We start from the raw sequence: 17,609 nt of genomic DNA, 5'->3' as shown, positions 1-17,609 counted from the left end.
TGGCTAGCTTTATCGACCTTACTCAGGGGTCATTGGATCGAAGACCTTAGGCATGCGCTCGCCATTGGCTGGCACGCACTCTCTGTGTCTATTGGTTGAAATCGACACAGGGAACGTGAATGCGTTGTTTCTATTAGCTACCGGTGAATTACTAAAGCGCGGGAGTTTATTGCGTCATGGCTGAGAAAATAGAAACAATCAGAGCAACAGTTCATCAACACGTTATCACAGCTAAAAAAGCAAACAGGTTTACTCAGTTGGATATACTAAAAACTGCGATTAGATAGGACTGAACGATGAATCAATTCCCCTTTATTTTCTAAATAACAAGATTGAAGTAGAGCTTTGAGTGAAGACTTTAGAAATGGCATGATTTGGTAATTTTACAAAAGAAATTAAACTTAATGCTTTCTCAGTCACTGCATATTGTTAGAATTAACCACATGAAGCCAAATGCATCATAGTTCATACAGGAGTTTTTGAGACCTGTGATTTTTTTCTTCTTCATGAAAGCCTAAATAAATTGCACAACAATGCCAGATGCAGATTATAACTCATAAATGCAAAGTAATATTTAATTCATTTTTTTTATTAGTCAGAAGGTTCAAGGAACAGTCCAGGTTTTTTTTAAAAAATACCATAAATAAATAAATAATTTTCTGGCAATTATTTTATGGTTCAGGCTTTATTTATTACGTTGTAATTTCAGGAAAAAAGTGCTATAATATGATGATGATGATGATGATTAGTATTATATGCAGATCATAAAGAATGAGAAGAAGAAGAGGCAGAAAAACAATACACTTGTTGCCCTATTAGATTTGTAGCTGATTTGTCGTTGTTTAGTTTTTTGTTCTGTCATGTTTCCCAACATTCATTCATTCATTTAGTTATGTCATATGCTCACATGCTTTTTTATGTTGAACATCTACCATTACAAGTCCAAAAGCATTCACATCTTGCAAGTAGAAATAGGTAAGAAAGAAATAATTCTAGATTTAAAGCCAAACTATGGTTGAAAATTGCATTTTTATATTTATAGTGTATATAGAAGAAACACCTGAATACAGATTGCAAGGTAAATTGTCTCATTTTTTTAATCTTACATTAACTGTATTATATGTTGAACTTGTTCTATTTCTGACTGAGTTTTTATGTGTTTATGTTTTCAAATCAAATCAAATCACTTTTATTGTCACATCACATGTGCAGGTACACTGGTACAGCACATGTGAGTGAAATTCTTGTGTACAAGCTTCACAAGCAACAGAGGCGTGCAAAATACAATACAATAACGTAAGAACAAACAAAATATAAGAATGGGTAAATCTGAGGATTATAACAATAAATATATGTACAAATATAAAGTGTATGCACATTACTGAATATGTATAGTATATATGTATATCTACGTGTGTGCATGTACATACATATATATATAAAATTAAATAAAAATAAAATACACAGAGGTCGTAATTGATTATTTTAATTGAAAAACGTGTTTGAGGCTTTTGGAAATATTCATAACTTATCTGAAATGCAAACTGCAGTGCTTTAGATACAGTCATTGTTTACATAGAGTACATGATTAGGTTAATGTTTTGCAGTGGGATTGCGTAATGTTCTCCCGCTAGGTGGCAGCCAAGCTTTGCTCAGTGGTTTCTTGATTGTATTTTTCTTTTTCTCAATGAGCTCATCCATGTGCCAGTAATAAGTGGCACATGCCTTCTATCAAGAAAGAGAAGGCAACCCTTGGACAATCCATAGCCAAGACTAATTTTAGCACAACCTTCCTGACTAAGTGGATCCACTTTTTTTGTAAAGTTTTTAAAGTTTCTTTAAAAAGCGAGGTTTGTCTTACTGGAGAAAATGTTCTGCAATACAGTGTCACAGACTCACACTGGCTATCGGCTCTGGGAAGTCATAATGACTCAATACGGGCCTGAGACTGACTTTTATAAAAAACAAAAAAGCAACATAACTTCTTGCTTTCTTTCTCTTTTTGTTTTCCGTCATGCATAAAGACGCCTGTCAAATCACACTTATTGCGGTATTAAACGTAGAAACCACTCAGTTTATCACACAGCGCCCCTAGTGGTCTGAGCCTGCCTCGCCCTGCCATCACAGGGCTGCAGCAGAGTGCACAGCTGTGGACGGCGGGTCTGCAGCGAGTCCTGCATCTGTCTCTGAGCCCGCATAACTCCCCTCACCGTGAATCCTGTGATGACCCAAAGGTGAGAGGTAAGCTCGCGCTTCCATTAACATTGTTTTCTTTTTTTGTTCCATTTTTAAACTTTATTTCATAGACAAGCTCGTGGAATTCATCAGCCCGTCTGTGGTTAATGCGTTGAACGAATTAGCGCCGAACTCCATTTACAAATGTAAAATTTGTATTGCCTGGAAAGCTGGAAAGCATATTTCAGTTTAAAACCGTGAAGTATCCTTTAGTTGGAGTTCCCCCTCAAATTCGGCTCTAATATTTTCTTATTTAAATCACATGTTGGAAGCATTAAGTACTAAAGCTTTGAAGTTGACAGTTTGATGAAATTATTTGTTCTGTAAGTCAGAACTTCTTAACACTGCATCACGTGCTGTGAATGCATTTTAATATCTTTAGAAAGATTAGTAAAATTAGACAGTGTCGTCGGTGCAGGATTTATTTGTAACCGGTTAACCAAACTTTAGAAGTAGACTACATTCCTGGTGGACTGATGTGCAACGGTAAAGCTACAGTGACTGTACTGCAAGTGGATAACATGATGGATTGGCTTCACATCAGCCCGTAATTTTCCTCCAGGTGTTCAGTCAGTATACACCTCGGACTGTGAACCTGGTGCCTGTAGATGATATAGTGAGTGAATATTTTCCTTTTAGGACACTGACAAATGGGTTTTGCTTCAGAGTGTATCCAGCTTTCTGAAAGTAGTTGATTTGTGCAAAAGTACCCGCCAAACAAACTGCAGACAACTGCAAACCACTGCAAAGATACATTAAAACAACTTTTGTAGCACCGTCTTGGGCGGAGAGCACACCATGACTTCCGTCTTCCCTGCACTATTGCTGTTGTTGTTGTTGTTGCTGTCATTGAAGATGGGGCAGAAACACAAGGTGGTTATTGTATTGTTATTGTTATAAGGTCAGGTTATAGGACTGCTTTTTTTTTTAAAAATTTGCACAATATCTCTAAAACTTCTGTTTCAGAGTGATGCTGAAAAACTTGTTCATGTGCCTGATTCTGCCAATGGTTTCTTCCTGTTAAAAGGGAGTTTTTGCTTCCCACTGTCACCAAGCGTTTGCTCCTAGGGGGTTGTCTGATTGTTGGGGTTTTCTCTGTGTTATTGTAGGGTCTTTACCTTACAATACAAAGCACGTTGAGGCAACTGTTGTTGTGATTTGGAGCTATGAATAAAACTGAATTGAACTGAATTGAAGAGATCCATGTGATAGAAGAAGGAAAAAAGGCCGAGAACTTAACAGATATTTCCTTCAGACAGACTGTTCAGACTCTAAGTTTACCATACTTTAACTGGTAAACATGAACGTGCTGCTATCATTATTATGATTATTCCTCGGTTAAATGTGTGACTGACAGCAGGCAGTGGAGTCAAACATGTCAAATCTATGACAAGCTTTACAGTTAGACTGTGCAGGAAGTATTAAATGTGTTTATTCCTATATAATACTCAAATAAATAACAGTTTTAGTTGCAATTAATTTTTCTTTCTGCCTCAGCACTAAATAGAGACAGGGCTTCTCAGAGCCCTGACTATATGCAACAGCCCTTCTGCTGCTAATGTATAACCCCTGAAATGGAAGTGGCATTCAGTCATTAAACTGGATTCCTGAATGTGTTACCCACAGACCTCCACAGTGTCATGAGGTTGGGCTGGAGTGGAAAAAGAGCAAATGAGCAAGTTTATTCCCGAGGCCCTGATGGACAGACTGAGACTGTGTCTGTGTGCCTAACCTTTATTTATTTAAATAACCTTGGTACAAATCTCTGCATTTTGTGCCTTGCATTGTAGGACAATGGTGGTAATTATGAGGAAGAGCAGAAAGCTTTCTGGAAATGAAAAGCAGCGACCTTCGGATGGCATGTGAATTTTGGTAAGAGATTTCGTGCCGCTGTGCGAGATGCTTACCCTCCCGAAGTTTACCCGATAAACAGCAAAAAAAAAGTTTGCAGCTGCTAAAACCATCTCTCATTTTTGCATTTCTATTTCTGCACAAGTAAATAAACAAGATATGAAGAGTAAACATGATATTTTAAAAGCTGCCAGACTCTAGTTTTGACAGAACAAGACCAGCTGCATGCTATAGGTTGGACCCAAACATGACTTATGCAAATCTACATGTTTGAGATCTGATTTTAGCAAATTTCCCAGAATGTTGCTCAGTGACTCACCGTAAGTGTCTGTGGGTTTCTTCTCTAACCTCTAAACTGGACCTAGCCCCTGTTTCTTCTTGTGTGTGTGAGTCTTTTTTTTATAGCTCCAGTAGAAAGGTAAACCTCAGTGACTGCAGGGTTTTCGAAAATCAACACAGCCAGTGTTTAAAGCGGAACGAACTGAATGTTTGAAGTGTTTAACATCAATATTTCTTTGTGACACGCAGACGTGCTTCACAGTGGAGCCCTATGTGCTGCACAAGGAGTCCATTGAAGGCGGTGACGTGGGTGGTGGTGGCGCTGGTTTTGGGGGTTAAGAGTTGTTGGGCTACCACTGTAGCCCTCCTCTGCAGCTGGTCTGTGATTAATGGAGCCCATTGGGGATTGGCTGGTGTGTTTGGATTAATTGATTGTGACAATATTAGAGTGTTGATATTGTGATATTCAGTAATAATATTTGCTAATAAGTTTGGAGGAAATGTGATCATAGGCAAATTTAGTTTTGCTCCGTGATAGATTTCTTATCAACAAAATGGTCAATAAGTTGATTTTGAACATAACTCGCAGTTTAATTGACACTGAAAATAATGCTTTCTAATACCTCAGACAAGCTGCGGGACAGATGTCAGTGTGCATGACTGGAAAATAAGTTTGCTAGTTCAAGTCTGAGCTGCTGAAGTTGATTTTACTAAATGTAACCAACGCCAAGATCTAATTTCCAAGAGTTCATCTACAAGTGCCACAAGTCACATAAACACAGGAGTGGATAACGAGTGCATAAAAGCAAATTGATTCAGAAACACAAGTTTAAAAAAGTTGTGTAATATTTAAACAAAAACTTACATTTTCTGAGATTAACTTCGCAAATTCACAAGGAAAAAAAGTCCTGGAGCTGCCCTGATATTAATGTGGTGCAAAAATGTAATATTGTCTAATATTATGAAGTTAAAATATGAGCAAATAATACAAAATCAATTTGTAAGAAGAGAATCTGAAAATATTCTGAGATTAAAGACACAAAAACATGGAAAAAATTGGTTTTTTATTTTGTTATCGAACCATTTTTCTTGACTTCACAAGCGCAGATGACGCCTCTAAAAGGGGACGTCAGAAATATTTTGACATGATGATGCCAGAATTTCCAAATATGGGATAAATAAAGTACTTCTAAACTTATGAGCGCATATTTATCCAACAGTAAACAGAGTGGCACTTATATCCTACTCAGTTTGAGCATTCAAAGTCTCATTCACCCAAGCTTTTATCGAACATTCACACACGCACACGCACACACACACACACACACACACACACACACACACACACACACACTCAGATGGATGCATCTAGGGCAGGGGTAGGCAACTCCTGGCCTCAAGTGCCGGTGTCCTGCATGTTTTTGATATCACCCTGTGTTCACATACCTGAATCAAATCATTAGTTCATTCCCAGGTCTCTGGAGAACTTCAAGACATGTTGAGGAGGTAATTTAGCCGTTTGAATCAGCTGTGTTGGATCAAGGACACATCTAAAACCTGCAGGACACTGGCCCTCGAGGCTGGAGTTCAACACCTGTGGTCTATGGTAATGTAATAAATTGTATAAGCCTGTATCTCGTATTAAGTGAACAGTTATGTATACTCTCCGGTAGGGCAGGGCAATATGGCCAAAAATATTTATCATGATATATATTATCATTACTCTATAATGTTCTGAGCTGGTTGTTTTTCACCGGTGCTGCTTCGGCTTGCGCTGAGGCTCCCCTGCCGCCTCACCGTGCCTGCAATCTTTCAGCCTCAGCGCTGACAGGAGGGGCAGCAAAAACACAGCCGGAGGAGGTCATCCTGAAGTTTGCACAGGAGCGAGCCATTCATCCTCTCAGGGGGTGGGGTGGTGGTGGTGGTGGTAGTGGTGGGGGGTTTGGTTCTCCGCTGTGGTGATACTGAGGCTGGGAGAGATGAATATCCTGCCCTGTTAAAGTTGGGGATGAGACTGGACAGTGTTATTTGTCTCTTAGGCTCCGCCGGGCCCACGAGAAGCTAAACGAGCCTGTCGTTTTTCAGTGTGTTTGATTTATCGGTGCCATTAATTTCTGAACAGGAGGTCACCCCTTCGCCTTATCAGATTGGCAGCCACTTGTACAGCCGCGCCTGGCTGCTGTTTCTGTCAACAGTGTGAGGAGCTGTCATATTTCCTGCTTGCTGGCTTGACAGATATGATGGTGTGCATCCATAGGAGAGCTATTTGATCTTAGTCCGTCATACAGCCCGCTGATCAGGCTCATTACAGCCAGAAGATTTCTGTATTTATCATTTTAACGACAGAAACAGTATTTGCGATCATTTATGCCTTTTTGCATTCCATTTATTAGTCCTTAAATTTCATGATGCACTTAGATATGCCCAGAATTTTTATGGTGGGTGAGTTTCGGCCTTTCCTGTACTCAGCAGTGGTCAGTGGCAGCACGGTGCAAGCTGTCCATAGCATGCCAGCAGCTGTGTTCGCTTGCTTAAGCAAATATCACACATGTATAAGGAAGCAAAAAACCTTTCAGGAATGACAGAAAGAATGTGATTATGCTTCTAAGTTTGAAGGAACCTGGACGGGCAAAGATCATAAAGCACACAGCGGTGGAGAGTGGAACATCAAAGATATTAGATGTAAATTAATACAACAGAAAGATTGGACTGCATTGCCATTTCTAAGGTTGTAATTTAAAGACGCCGCGTGTTGAATTGGAAAATGTATATCTTATTTCCTGCACTGGATGTAGATTTCTGCATTTTTATTCAAACAAATACCCTTACCTCTTTTTATTTCTTTGAGTATTTCCCAGTAAAGACACAAGCAAATACACACACACACGCAGCATACTGATTTTCCCCATTCAAAAATGCCATTAAAATGCCGGGATCTCTCAAATATATTGAGTCTCATATCACCGAGAAGCCTCAGTCTCTCTAGATGCAACATATTTACAATTCTTCCCATCCAAAGCTCAAATGTGAGTGCAGAGTCTTTTTTTTCCCACCCGACTGTCGTACTATTAACTTTCTTGCAATTGCCATTCCAAAGTGGATTGCAATCTGTTCATACTTATTAACACACGTCAAATCACTGGTCACCCCAAGGATAGCTGTAAATGCGTCTGGTTCCCAGCTCTTTCCAAATGCTTCAGAGTAACAGTAAAAATGCTCTTCCAATAACTACATGACCAGAAAGAATAAGTCAAATTACCAGTGGTGGATTTGCATTGATGACAGACAGGTGGAATATCAGGGGAGAGAGTGTGTAGCTGATAGTCTATGGCAGGGGTGTCGAACTCCAGGCCTCGAGGGCCGGTGTCCTGCAGGTTTTAGATCTCACCCTGGGTCAACACACCTGAATCACATGATTAGTTAATTACCAGCCCTCTGGAGAACTTCAAGACATGTTGAGGAGGTAATTTAGCCATTTAAATCAGCTGTGATGGATCAAGGACACATCTAAAACCTGCAGGACACTGGCCCTCGAGGCTGGAGTTCAACACCTGTGGTCTATGGTAATGTAATAAATTGTATAAGCCTGTATCTCGTATTAAGTGAACAGTTATGTATACTCTCCGGTAGGGCAGGGCAATATGGCCAAAAATATTTATCATGATATATATTTAAAAATTTGTGATAACAAGATAACTGACGATACAATTGACTTCTCTTTCCACATGCTGAATGAGCATCATATCCCTGGCTAAACAATGCATCACTGCATTAGTTAGTTCCTCCCAGCGTTTACTACTTTTGTCATTAGAGATGCAGTAGGACTGGGCAATATGACCCAAAATTCATATCTCGATATTCTTTAGCTGGATGGCGATATACGATATATATCTCAATATTTTTTAAAGCCATAAAGTAAGAACAAAAAGAGAGTTCTTAGTCACACTGTGTCCCAAATCTCACACAGGCACATTTATTAACATACAGCATAGATGTACAAGAAAAAATTACTCAGAAATAAATGATCAGCATTTATTAAATAATAATGCTCCATAAATAAAATAAAACAATGTTGTTTTTGTGCATAACAAAGAGCTCACAATTGTGCAGTCAAAATGTAAAGTAACAGACGCTGAGCATAATAACAAGCAGCTGCTCTGTTCCCAGGTTCTACTGCGTGACTGACAGCCTGGAGTTTGAAATCCTCTTTGTAACCGTGTCTCTGAACAGGTGCCATTTATGGTCCTTATACACACAGTAAGGTAATATTACGTTGAAGCAGAGTACGTATCACTCCGCGAGGCTCCTTGGTAGCTATAATGCTCCAACAGTCCTTTAAGCAGTGCAGCTTTCGTAGCTTACCAAAGTCGTACCAAAACACTTTTTGAAAGGTTTCTGAGCACTGTGTACCACATAAAATCGGTTTGCGGTCAGTAAGCACAACAAGAATTCATACATAAGGCACACTGTCGACATTTTGAGAAAATGAAAGGATTTTAGGTGTCAACGCGTTAGCCCGGTTAGCTTGTTAACACGTTGACGCCGTTCAGCCTCATGCACGGGGCGATGCGCGGTAACTCGTTAACAGATATTTGCCCCGTTAATGTAGTTATGGCGTTAACGTCACGCTGACAGCACTAAAATAGTAATCTCCAAATGTTTTCTTTTTACCGACCAGCTCCTCTGTGATAGCTGCCGTGTCCATCTTGTCGTTGCCTGCAGGTGAAGCGATGGGGGCGGAGGAGCTGTGTTCAGTGAAGGAGAGAGGCGAGGCAGAGTAACGTTGCGTAGAGACACAGTGGACGAAAGAGAGGAAAACTTGCGGCTCCACAAGTATAGTTATAACGTAACGTAGACTACATCGATATATAAACGATATTGTCACATCTCATATCTCGTATAAAACTGTGTCGATATATTTAAAAACTCGATATATTGCCCAGTCCTAGCGTGCAGCTATTTAAAGCTACGCCAATTGTTTGTTGAGTCAGCTTCTTTGGTCTCACCACCGTGCTAGTTGAAGCGGACGTTTCTTCACGTGCTGAAACAGCTTTGCTGTACTCCAACAAGTGCTTCTGGTTCGAATGATGAAATAGGTTTGTGGTGTTTCCTCCCTTTGCCCCCATGGACCGCTTCCATGTTCTACAAAATTTTTTGCTTTGGTGGGTGTCTGACGGATGAAAACCAAACCAGTTCCAAACCACTGAAGTTGCAGCATTTTTACAAACCAATTTTGGTTCATCTGATTCATTCGACAATCCGCTTTCGCCCTTCTCATTCTCCGTCGCCGCCATGCCTGTTCGCCATGTGCATATAAGCGTATGAAAACAAAGGCACTGCGCATGCATGTTTTACCCATATTCTAGCATGATATTTCATTTTCTTATCGTTGCCTAACATTATACCGGTATTACCGTGAAAGGTATAATTTGGCCCAGCCCTACTCTCCGGACATTCCTCCCACCCCTCATTGCTTACTTCCATGTTCATTTGATCTGCCAAAGGCATGTGTAATTACCAGGTATCCACTAGTGATACTCTGGTATTGATCTGATACCAAGTTACTGTCTAACTAACAAGTAACTAACAAAAAAGGTTCAGATATTTTTCACAGAGTGTGTTCAGGGTATGATAAGCATCAATCTAATCGCACTGGTATCAATCTGATACCAGTGACAACAAGATACCAGTGGTATCGACTAGGGCTGGGCTATATCATACCATTCACGCTAATACCGGTGTAATTTTGGGCAACGATAAGAAAATGAAATATCGCGATAGAATATGGGTAAAACGTGCATGCGCAGTGCCTGTGTTTACATACGCACATGGCGGTGACGCAGAATGAGAAGAGCGAAAGCGGATCGTTAAATGAAACGGATGAACCAGAATTGGTTTGTAAAAATGCTGCAACTTCAGTTTGGCTTTCGTCCGTCAGATACACAACAAAGCACTATTTTTGGTAGAGCATGCTAGCGGGCCGTTGTTATTACCATGTTTTTTGGAAAATACGGCACACTTAAAATCAATCCTTTGATTTTTCTGAAAATTGACAGTGGTTGTAAATAGAAAATAAAAGTCTAATGATACTGTAAAGATACTGCTTTCTATAATCCTGTGTGCCTTATGTATGAATTCTGGTTGTGTTTACTGACCTCGAAACAATTTTATGTACACGGCGCTCGAAAATCTGTCAAATGTTTTAGTATGACTTTGCTAAGCTACGAAGCCGCACCGCTTGATGGATTGTTGGAGCATTACGGCTATCGTAGGCAGGCGCCTCGCGGAGTGATACGTACTGTGCTTCAACATAATATTACCGTATTGTGTGTGTATAACCTCTTTTTAAGTTTAGTGGATATTATACATGGTTATGCTGAGGATATGTCGGCCAATTTCCACTGGAAATGACTTTTGGTTAAACTGTCAGCAAGGAATTTGCACTGTTACGTTTTTATATAACTTTAATGCACATAAAAAACAGCTGCTTGTTTAAGTGAAAATACATTGATGGGGTTTTTTGCACTAATAAACTTGTGGAGTTGTAAAGTATTTTGTCTAGTGTCAATTATATCGTCAGTTATATCGTTATCGCAAATTTTCAAATGTATATCGTGATAAATATTTTTGGTCATATCGCCCTGCTCTAGTATCGACTATCAATATTTGGATTGATCCACCCGCCTCTAACATCCACTGGATGAAGTTTCTGTAAAGCCTGATGGGAAAACCAGGCTGGCTCACAGCTGTCAATATTAAATTTATTCACTGCATCAAGAGTTAAAGAGTTAGACTCATGTTTTCTGACATGATCTCTAATTATTCTACAGCTAACACAAAAATCCACAGCTAGTTTCTTTAGGGTATTTAAAGTATTCGTATTCAGTTGTAAAAGTACTCGTGCTTGTGTTTGAACTTTTTTGCCCTTAATGGGTCACAGTCAGTTAAATTTATTAGCGGATGTTATCACAGTTTTCTGCTGGGCATCGGGTCTCTCAAGAGGGAAGTCTGAATTTCTTTGTTTAGGCAAACGAAATGTTTGTCTGAACTAATGGAATTTGGTGTTGACTCTGTCTCCTGATTCATTTACACATCGGTGCTACTGCAGCTGTGTTCAACCAACACCAAGTCTTACTTTAGTATCCAGATGATTTCAGATGTAGCTGAGAGCACTTAACCTCTTTTTTGTCTGCCTTTGTGCCTGCTGATTAAAGCGTAAATAGTTAGTTTGAGAGTTCGTGCATCACTGTGTTTTAATTCTTAGCACTAATGTTAAAGGTTTTGCCATAAACACAACATTTTCTTTTACTTCAGAATGCTTCTCAGATAGAAGTGACATTTTCCTATCATCCATTATCTATCTGCTGCTGATTGTTTTTGCCACACTATATAATATAGCAAACCCAGCAACACTTGGTGCGTGTTTAAGGTGGTTTCAAACCATGTTAAAATGCTCAAATTTACAGCAATAAAAGGGCATTTTTTAAATAACTTATCCACCTTCATAACTGAGTTACGGGTGTGGTCACTGGAAGTCTCACTCCATCTGTCTTGTAACTCAAGCTTCGCTGTTAGCGTTTTGGTAGTACCAGGGACGTGTTAGTCCCTCCCTGTGGTGGCCTTTCTCATGGTTATAAGAGTGTGAAAGAGAAAGCGAAAGTTAAATGTTAAACCACCCCTCCACCTCCACCAAAAAAAACAAATAATTCAGTACACAATCCTTTTTTTATATTGTTTTTTGTCAATTGCCTTTATTTGATAATGATAGTAGCGACAGACAGGAAAGTGAAGAAAGTGGCAGGGCAAAGCTCCACAGGTTAGATTGGAACCTAGGTTGCTGCCGTCTGGAAATTGAGCACTTGGTTACCTGCTCACCCTTTATGTGCAGCTTTTTCATCTGATTTCCGTGCTTATGTTTTGCTGCTCTCCTCTGCTCGCTGTTTCACCACGTGTATCTCCTCTGCTCCACTGAGCACACATGAAAGAGGGCAAAGGAGAGAAGTGCAACTTATCTCTTGAGCACTCCTAGTGTTTTAAGTGCTCAAAAGGGCTTTGAGTGCTCAGTTAAAGGAAAGAAGAGCTTTGTAAGTACCAGTCCATTTACTATTGATCACGATGGTGGGCTCACGCACAGCTTTCTCATTGCTTGTTTTGTCCTTTTAATGTATTTTTCCAATACTAACTGGGAATCATGATTTTCACCAGCTTTTGAGTTATTTGTGCTTGTGTGATAAGATGATCGATTGATTTGGCGTATGGCTGCTTGGATCCAAAGCCAGCCCCTTTAGCTCAAGATTAAAGGTGTCCCCTTAAATGCCATTTGCTTTAGCTTGAGATTATAGACTGAATAAAACATGCACGTAGCTTCCAAGTCTGAAAAGTGAAGCCAAAGTGGAATCTGCCTTAAAACCAGAGGACAGTGTTTCTGGTTGGTCCACTGCTGAACAAAACATCAAGTACATTTTGTAAATTATGGTTATTACTAGAGCCAGAAAGGAGGTTTATCCCGGGCATGCTCATTGGCTAACGACGTGCCCATCGCAAATCAAGCGGCGTTTTCATTTTCACAGTCAGCTTCAAAAAGCTTAAACACTCCCCGCTGTTGTTAATCAACAGGTGACACCACAGTGATGATGTCTATATTTTATATACACTCTATGCTCAAGATGCTAGCTCTGATTATTCTTTAGGACTCATAAAAAGGTGTCGTCAGCAGTTACTTTGCCTGCTAATCAGCTACTCTTCATCAGTGCATCAGTCTGAGGTGACTATAAGTGAATAACAGGACATGTCGATAAGTCATCAGTCTTAAATGCAGTGCAAAAGCACAGCAATACTGAGCTTGTAACAAACCACAACTAATTCAAACGCTCAAGCTGGCTCCCGCCATACTGTGACCTAATTCTTTAACAGAATCTAAAACTGGATCTCACACGGGGCAGAACATCTCTGTCTATTGAGTTAACAGTTTGCTCTGCACAGATAGAAATTCTTTGCCCCCCTCCCTTATTTTCCCCATCACAAACACACACACACACTCACACACCCCTTTACCTCCCCTCACCTCCCTGCACACTCTCTGGTCAGCGTGCCACTGTGTGCCGATGTGTAACAAGTTCTCCCTCTCTTGTTTTTCATACCTTCCTTTCTCTCTCTCTCTCTCTGTCTCTCTGTCTCGCTCTCTCCCACCATGTGAAGCGCCGGGATCTGTGCCACGCTCGTTCATCTGCCGAATCTGTCTGGTGCTGATGGTGAACTAGTAAGTTTATTTTCTTCTGTGTGATATTTGTGCGGCGTGTGTGCGTTGCTTTCACATATCCCATGCGGAGATTGGCTGCATCAGTGCAACTGCTTATTCTTTTGTGTTGTCCTGTCCATTCTGTCTTTGTGTCTACTTTTTTCTGCCTGTTTTTTTCCTTCTGCCTGCCTGTCAGTTTTCGTGTCACTGCAGGCTCATTTCTTCTCTAATCATCTATAATATGACCCTTCACCTACCCCTCCTCTTTTTCCCCCTCGCTCGTCTTCAGCGTACATCACCCTAGCTGTGACTTTGGAGACTACATGTGGGGATGTGTTTGTGTAACGTGTAGTGGATGTTTCCTTTGTTCTGGTTAAAGCATAAGTGCTAAAACTGACAGAGGAATGGGGTGGAGAGAAGCATGGGAGACAGAGGAAACTCCCAGCCCTGGATCAATACTCCTAGTCTGGGTTATTATGTCTGAATGTGTGCGTGGGTTTTTTTTTTCCCCCACTTCAGTAATGAAGCCTTTCTGAAGCAAAAGCCACATGTTGCACGTGTGCAAGTGTAATGTTCCTGTTTGATGTTTTCCCACAGAGCAGCATGCTTATTTATTTCTATTTTTAAAATTGCAAAGAGTCGCCTTTTACTCTTCAATTAATTACTGACATCATGCTGTAATCTAGTTAATCACAGCACCAACAGTTTGCTGATTAATGTCTTCGGGGTGTTTTTACACTATGAGCATGATTTATGGAAATTAGTCGTTGGTGGAAAATAGTAGCCATGATAATTTTTTCTGGTGGGTTATAAGGACCAGGTCTTATGAGATTTTTCATGACAGCAGCATCGGTTATGTGCAGTGGATTAGTAATTAAAATGCTCAGACTGTCAGCCACCCAAGAAATTCAAAACCCAAGACAATCATATTTGGAATGATAATATTAACTCAGTTTGTATTTGCCGTGCACAGTTTTGGGGAGTAAGACATTTACGAGTCATTTTAATCAGTTACTATGAATGAAATTAAAGCTGATAATCGGAAGGTTGCCCATTCGGACAGTCTCGGCCGTTGTGTTCTTGGGCAAGACACTTCACCTACCGCCTACTGGTGTTGGCCAGAGGGGCCGATGGCGCGATATGGCAGCCTCGCTTCTGTCAGTCTGCCCCAGGGCAGCTGTGGCTACAACTGTAGCTGCCTCCACCAGTGTATGAATGTGAGAGTGAATGAATAGTGGCATTGTAAAGTGCTTTATTATTATTAGTAAAGGGCTTATATGTAGAACACAGTAGCCTTGACAATATAGGGCTTTTAGGACCAATATCAGAAGTTGGTGATTTAAAAGTCAGATATAACAGGCAATTCTGTAGGTCACATGAAACACAAACAGATTTCCCTAAAATTATTGTGTAGTTATTTATTTACTCGTTTAGGAGTTCAGCATGTCTCTCTGCAGACTGTAGGGAGTTACAGGCTGCCCGTCTACCTGCAGAGATCGTCTCTTCTCAGATGGAGGCAGTGTCCCAAGTTTGTGGTACAACAAGGGCTACTCTTGCTTGTGCTGTTGTTGTACCATTGGTCAGCCATGGAGAAGAGCAAGGTTATAACGAACAAAGTCAAACCCGTCTTTGATGTTTTTTCACGCTTCTCCTGTCACTCCTTTGGCTTGTCAACCAATCAGCTTTTGACTGACATAGAGTTGAGCTACTCAAGCGTTACACTCTGCCCAACTCTGGTCAGATGATCTGGTTATTGTGTTTGTGGCGTTCCAATCACGTGTGTTACCAACAGGGTAGTTCTCAGAGTGCCCTCTGGTGGACAAACTATGCAACATCAATCCTCATAATATGGTTAAAGTTTCTTATATCTCTTCTTTACTTTTTAAATTTCATTTCATTTGTTGGCTAATATCGGCCCATTCATTCAAGACATAAAATTAATTTCGTTATTTTACATCTTTTGACCATAAAGGCTGGCTGTCCTTTGGTATTTCGTGACAGCATGAATAAGAATTTTTTGGGGGAAAAATTTGAGTGGATTGGGATTTTTATTAGTTTGCCAACATATCGTTGTGCACCATCTGTCGTCTACCAGTCAAATCACTAGGCATTGCTTGGAAGAGTCTGACAGTAGTTTGTTTTGACTGCACTTATGGCCATGTCTTGATGCATTCTCAATCATCCAGGAAAGTAAATCTCCAAAAGTTGATTCTGTTCATCCGGACGTAGCGTTTTCGTCACTCATCCAGGTGACTTCTTCAGTCTCAGCTGACTGCAGGTTTCCCCAATCTTATAAACAGTACGTTTGCATAATGACTGAAATCAGCCCACTGAAAGAACAATGGCCTGGGAGGTCAGTTCCTTAATCTTGATTATGCAAATCGTCATGACCATTGATCAACAACCACTGATCAAAGACCACTGATCAATGGCCATGAGCACCATTCACAGATAGTTGGGGAATGGCTACAATCACAGCATTGTAAGATGGCGAAAGATGTACCCTTAGGCCCGTCCTCGATTCAGAGATGGTCTTTCCCTTTTCACGTAAGTCAACTTTTGGAGACTTATGGCCATGGTGTCTACAATTCCTACTACTACTACCAGTACTGTACAAATCTCCTCCAACCAGGCCAGAAATAGTATAATAACAACAACTATAGCTCTGTGACCAGCAGTCTGCTTCAGTCCTGGTAGACCTGTTGGGCAAGATTGGTTTTCAGTGCTGGAAGTTCACCAAAAAATGTTCTTTCTGAAATTCTTTCTGAATTTTTTCTATGCCTGAATACTGCTCTTTGTTCCTTCACATACTGTTCAGTATGTGAAGGAACTCTTAATACAGATTAGAGAGGTGTGGATTGATCTCTATGATTTGTTTTGGCAGCTGCACTTTGTAATCTAAACCGTGTTAGCACTTGAGTTTAAAGTTCATCTTGGCGGATCAGATCAAAAGTGGACAGTGGTCAATACAAATGTAAACAAGCGCTAAGACTCTTTAATACCAAATGTTAAAACACTCATAAAGGATGTGTACAATTTAACACATCGGCGTTGTCTGCGCTCTTATAACATGTGAATTAATGTATTTCTGTTCTTTATGGGAGGACTTTTGTTGAATGCATCCATCTTCTGCCTTCCAAATTCAGGGTGTCCCAGAGGTCACAGAGCAAGAGGCAGGGTACACCCTGGCCAGCTCACCACTTTGTCACAGGCCTAACAAAGACGCCCACATTCAAGCCTAGATGTAATTTAGAATCACAAATTGACTTAACATGCAGCTGAATACCCCAGTTGTGCGGTGGTTAGCACTCATGGCACAGTTTGGCACCTTTGTAAACCATCTCCTCCATATCAAGAGTGTTTGTAGCTTCTGCACAGCTCCTTAAATATTGATTATCAGTCTTGCCTTGAAGTGAAACACAACTACTGTCTTTTAAAATTTTTAGATCAATGCAAGCATTAGAGCGCAGCTCCGTCTCTGCATCATCCACTCTGAGATAATCATTAGCAGTCATGCATACTACATGAACTGTTACTAACGTTTTTGCCATTCAGAGCTAAGTAAGTAAAAATACATCTGTTGATAGAGCAGATGACATTAGGGTTGGCATTAAAGTAGCTATAGGCTGTAAATTAACCAATTATTGATATAAACATCTTGATCAGTGACACCACAACTCTTCAACAACTGCTTAATGGATAAAACTAAAAGTTTGATGCATAAAAATGTTAAATAAATTGTTGTTGTGGTACCGTTCAAGCGTAGCTAAGGCCATTGGATGTTTGTTTTTTGTGATTTTTCCATCACCCTGGCTTCACATTGAAATTCATGTTACAGGGAATGAGCTGTCCAACCAGTAATCTTCAATCATGTCTACTGACAGAGCGGCTCCCTTCAAGTGGGGCAGCGGGTATTGACAGAGAGTGATTGCAGCTGTACGTGTTTGGTTATACATCCCAGTCGTGTCATCTGGCAAAAAAGCAAAGCGAAAGAAATGGAGATCAT

At 40.3% G+C, this 17,609-nt stretch overlaps 1 protein-coding gene across 2 annotated transcripts in view; it reads left to right on the top strand.

Annotated features, from left to right (window-relative positions):
* The first annotated feature begins 2,045 nt into the window (after nucleotides 1-2,045).
* Nucleotides 2,046-17,609, top strand: part of LOC113015987 (semaphorin-5B-like) — a 45,270-nt gene continuing 29,706 nt past the window's right edge. Inside the window, exons 1-2 of one of the 2 annotated variants that reach the window (XM_026158407.2) lie at nucleotides 2,046-2,241; nucleotides 13,564-13,624. The gene's annotated coding sequence lies outside the window, so the exon portion shown is untranslated. Of the gene's footprint in view, nucleotides 2,242-13,342; nucleotides 13,625-17,609 lie in introns of those variants that run through there. The other variant, XM_080297051.1, reaches the window with a different exon arrangement.

The sequence above is a fragment of the Astatotilapia calliptera genome, chromosome 23 (assembly GCF_964374335.1).
Source record: "Astatotilapia calliptera chromosome 23, fAstCal68.1, whole genome shotgun sequence".
NCBI classification, from domain to species: domain Eukaryota; kingdom Metazoa; phylum Chordata; class Actinopteri; order Cichliformes; family Cichlidae; genus Astatotilapia; species Astatotilapia calliptera.
Note: the sequence above shows the minus strand (reverse complement) of the source record. Positions and strands in the feature narration are given on the sequence as shown.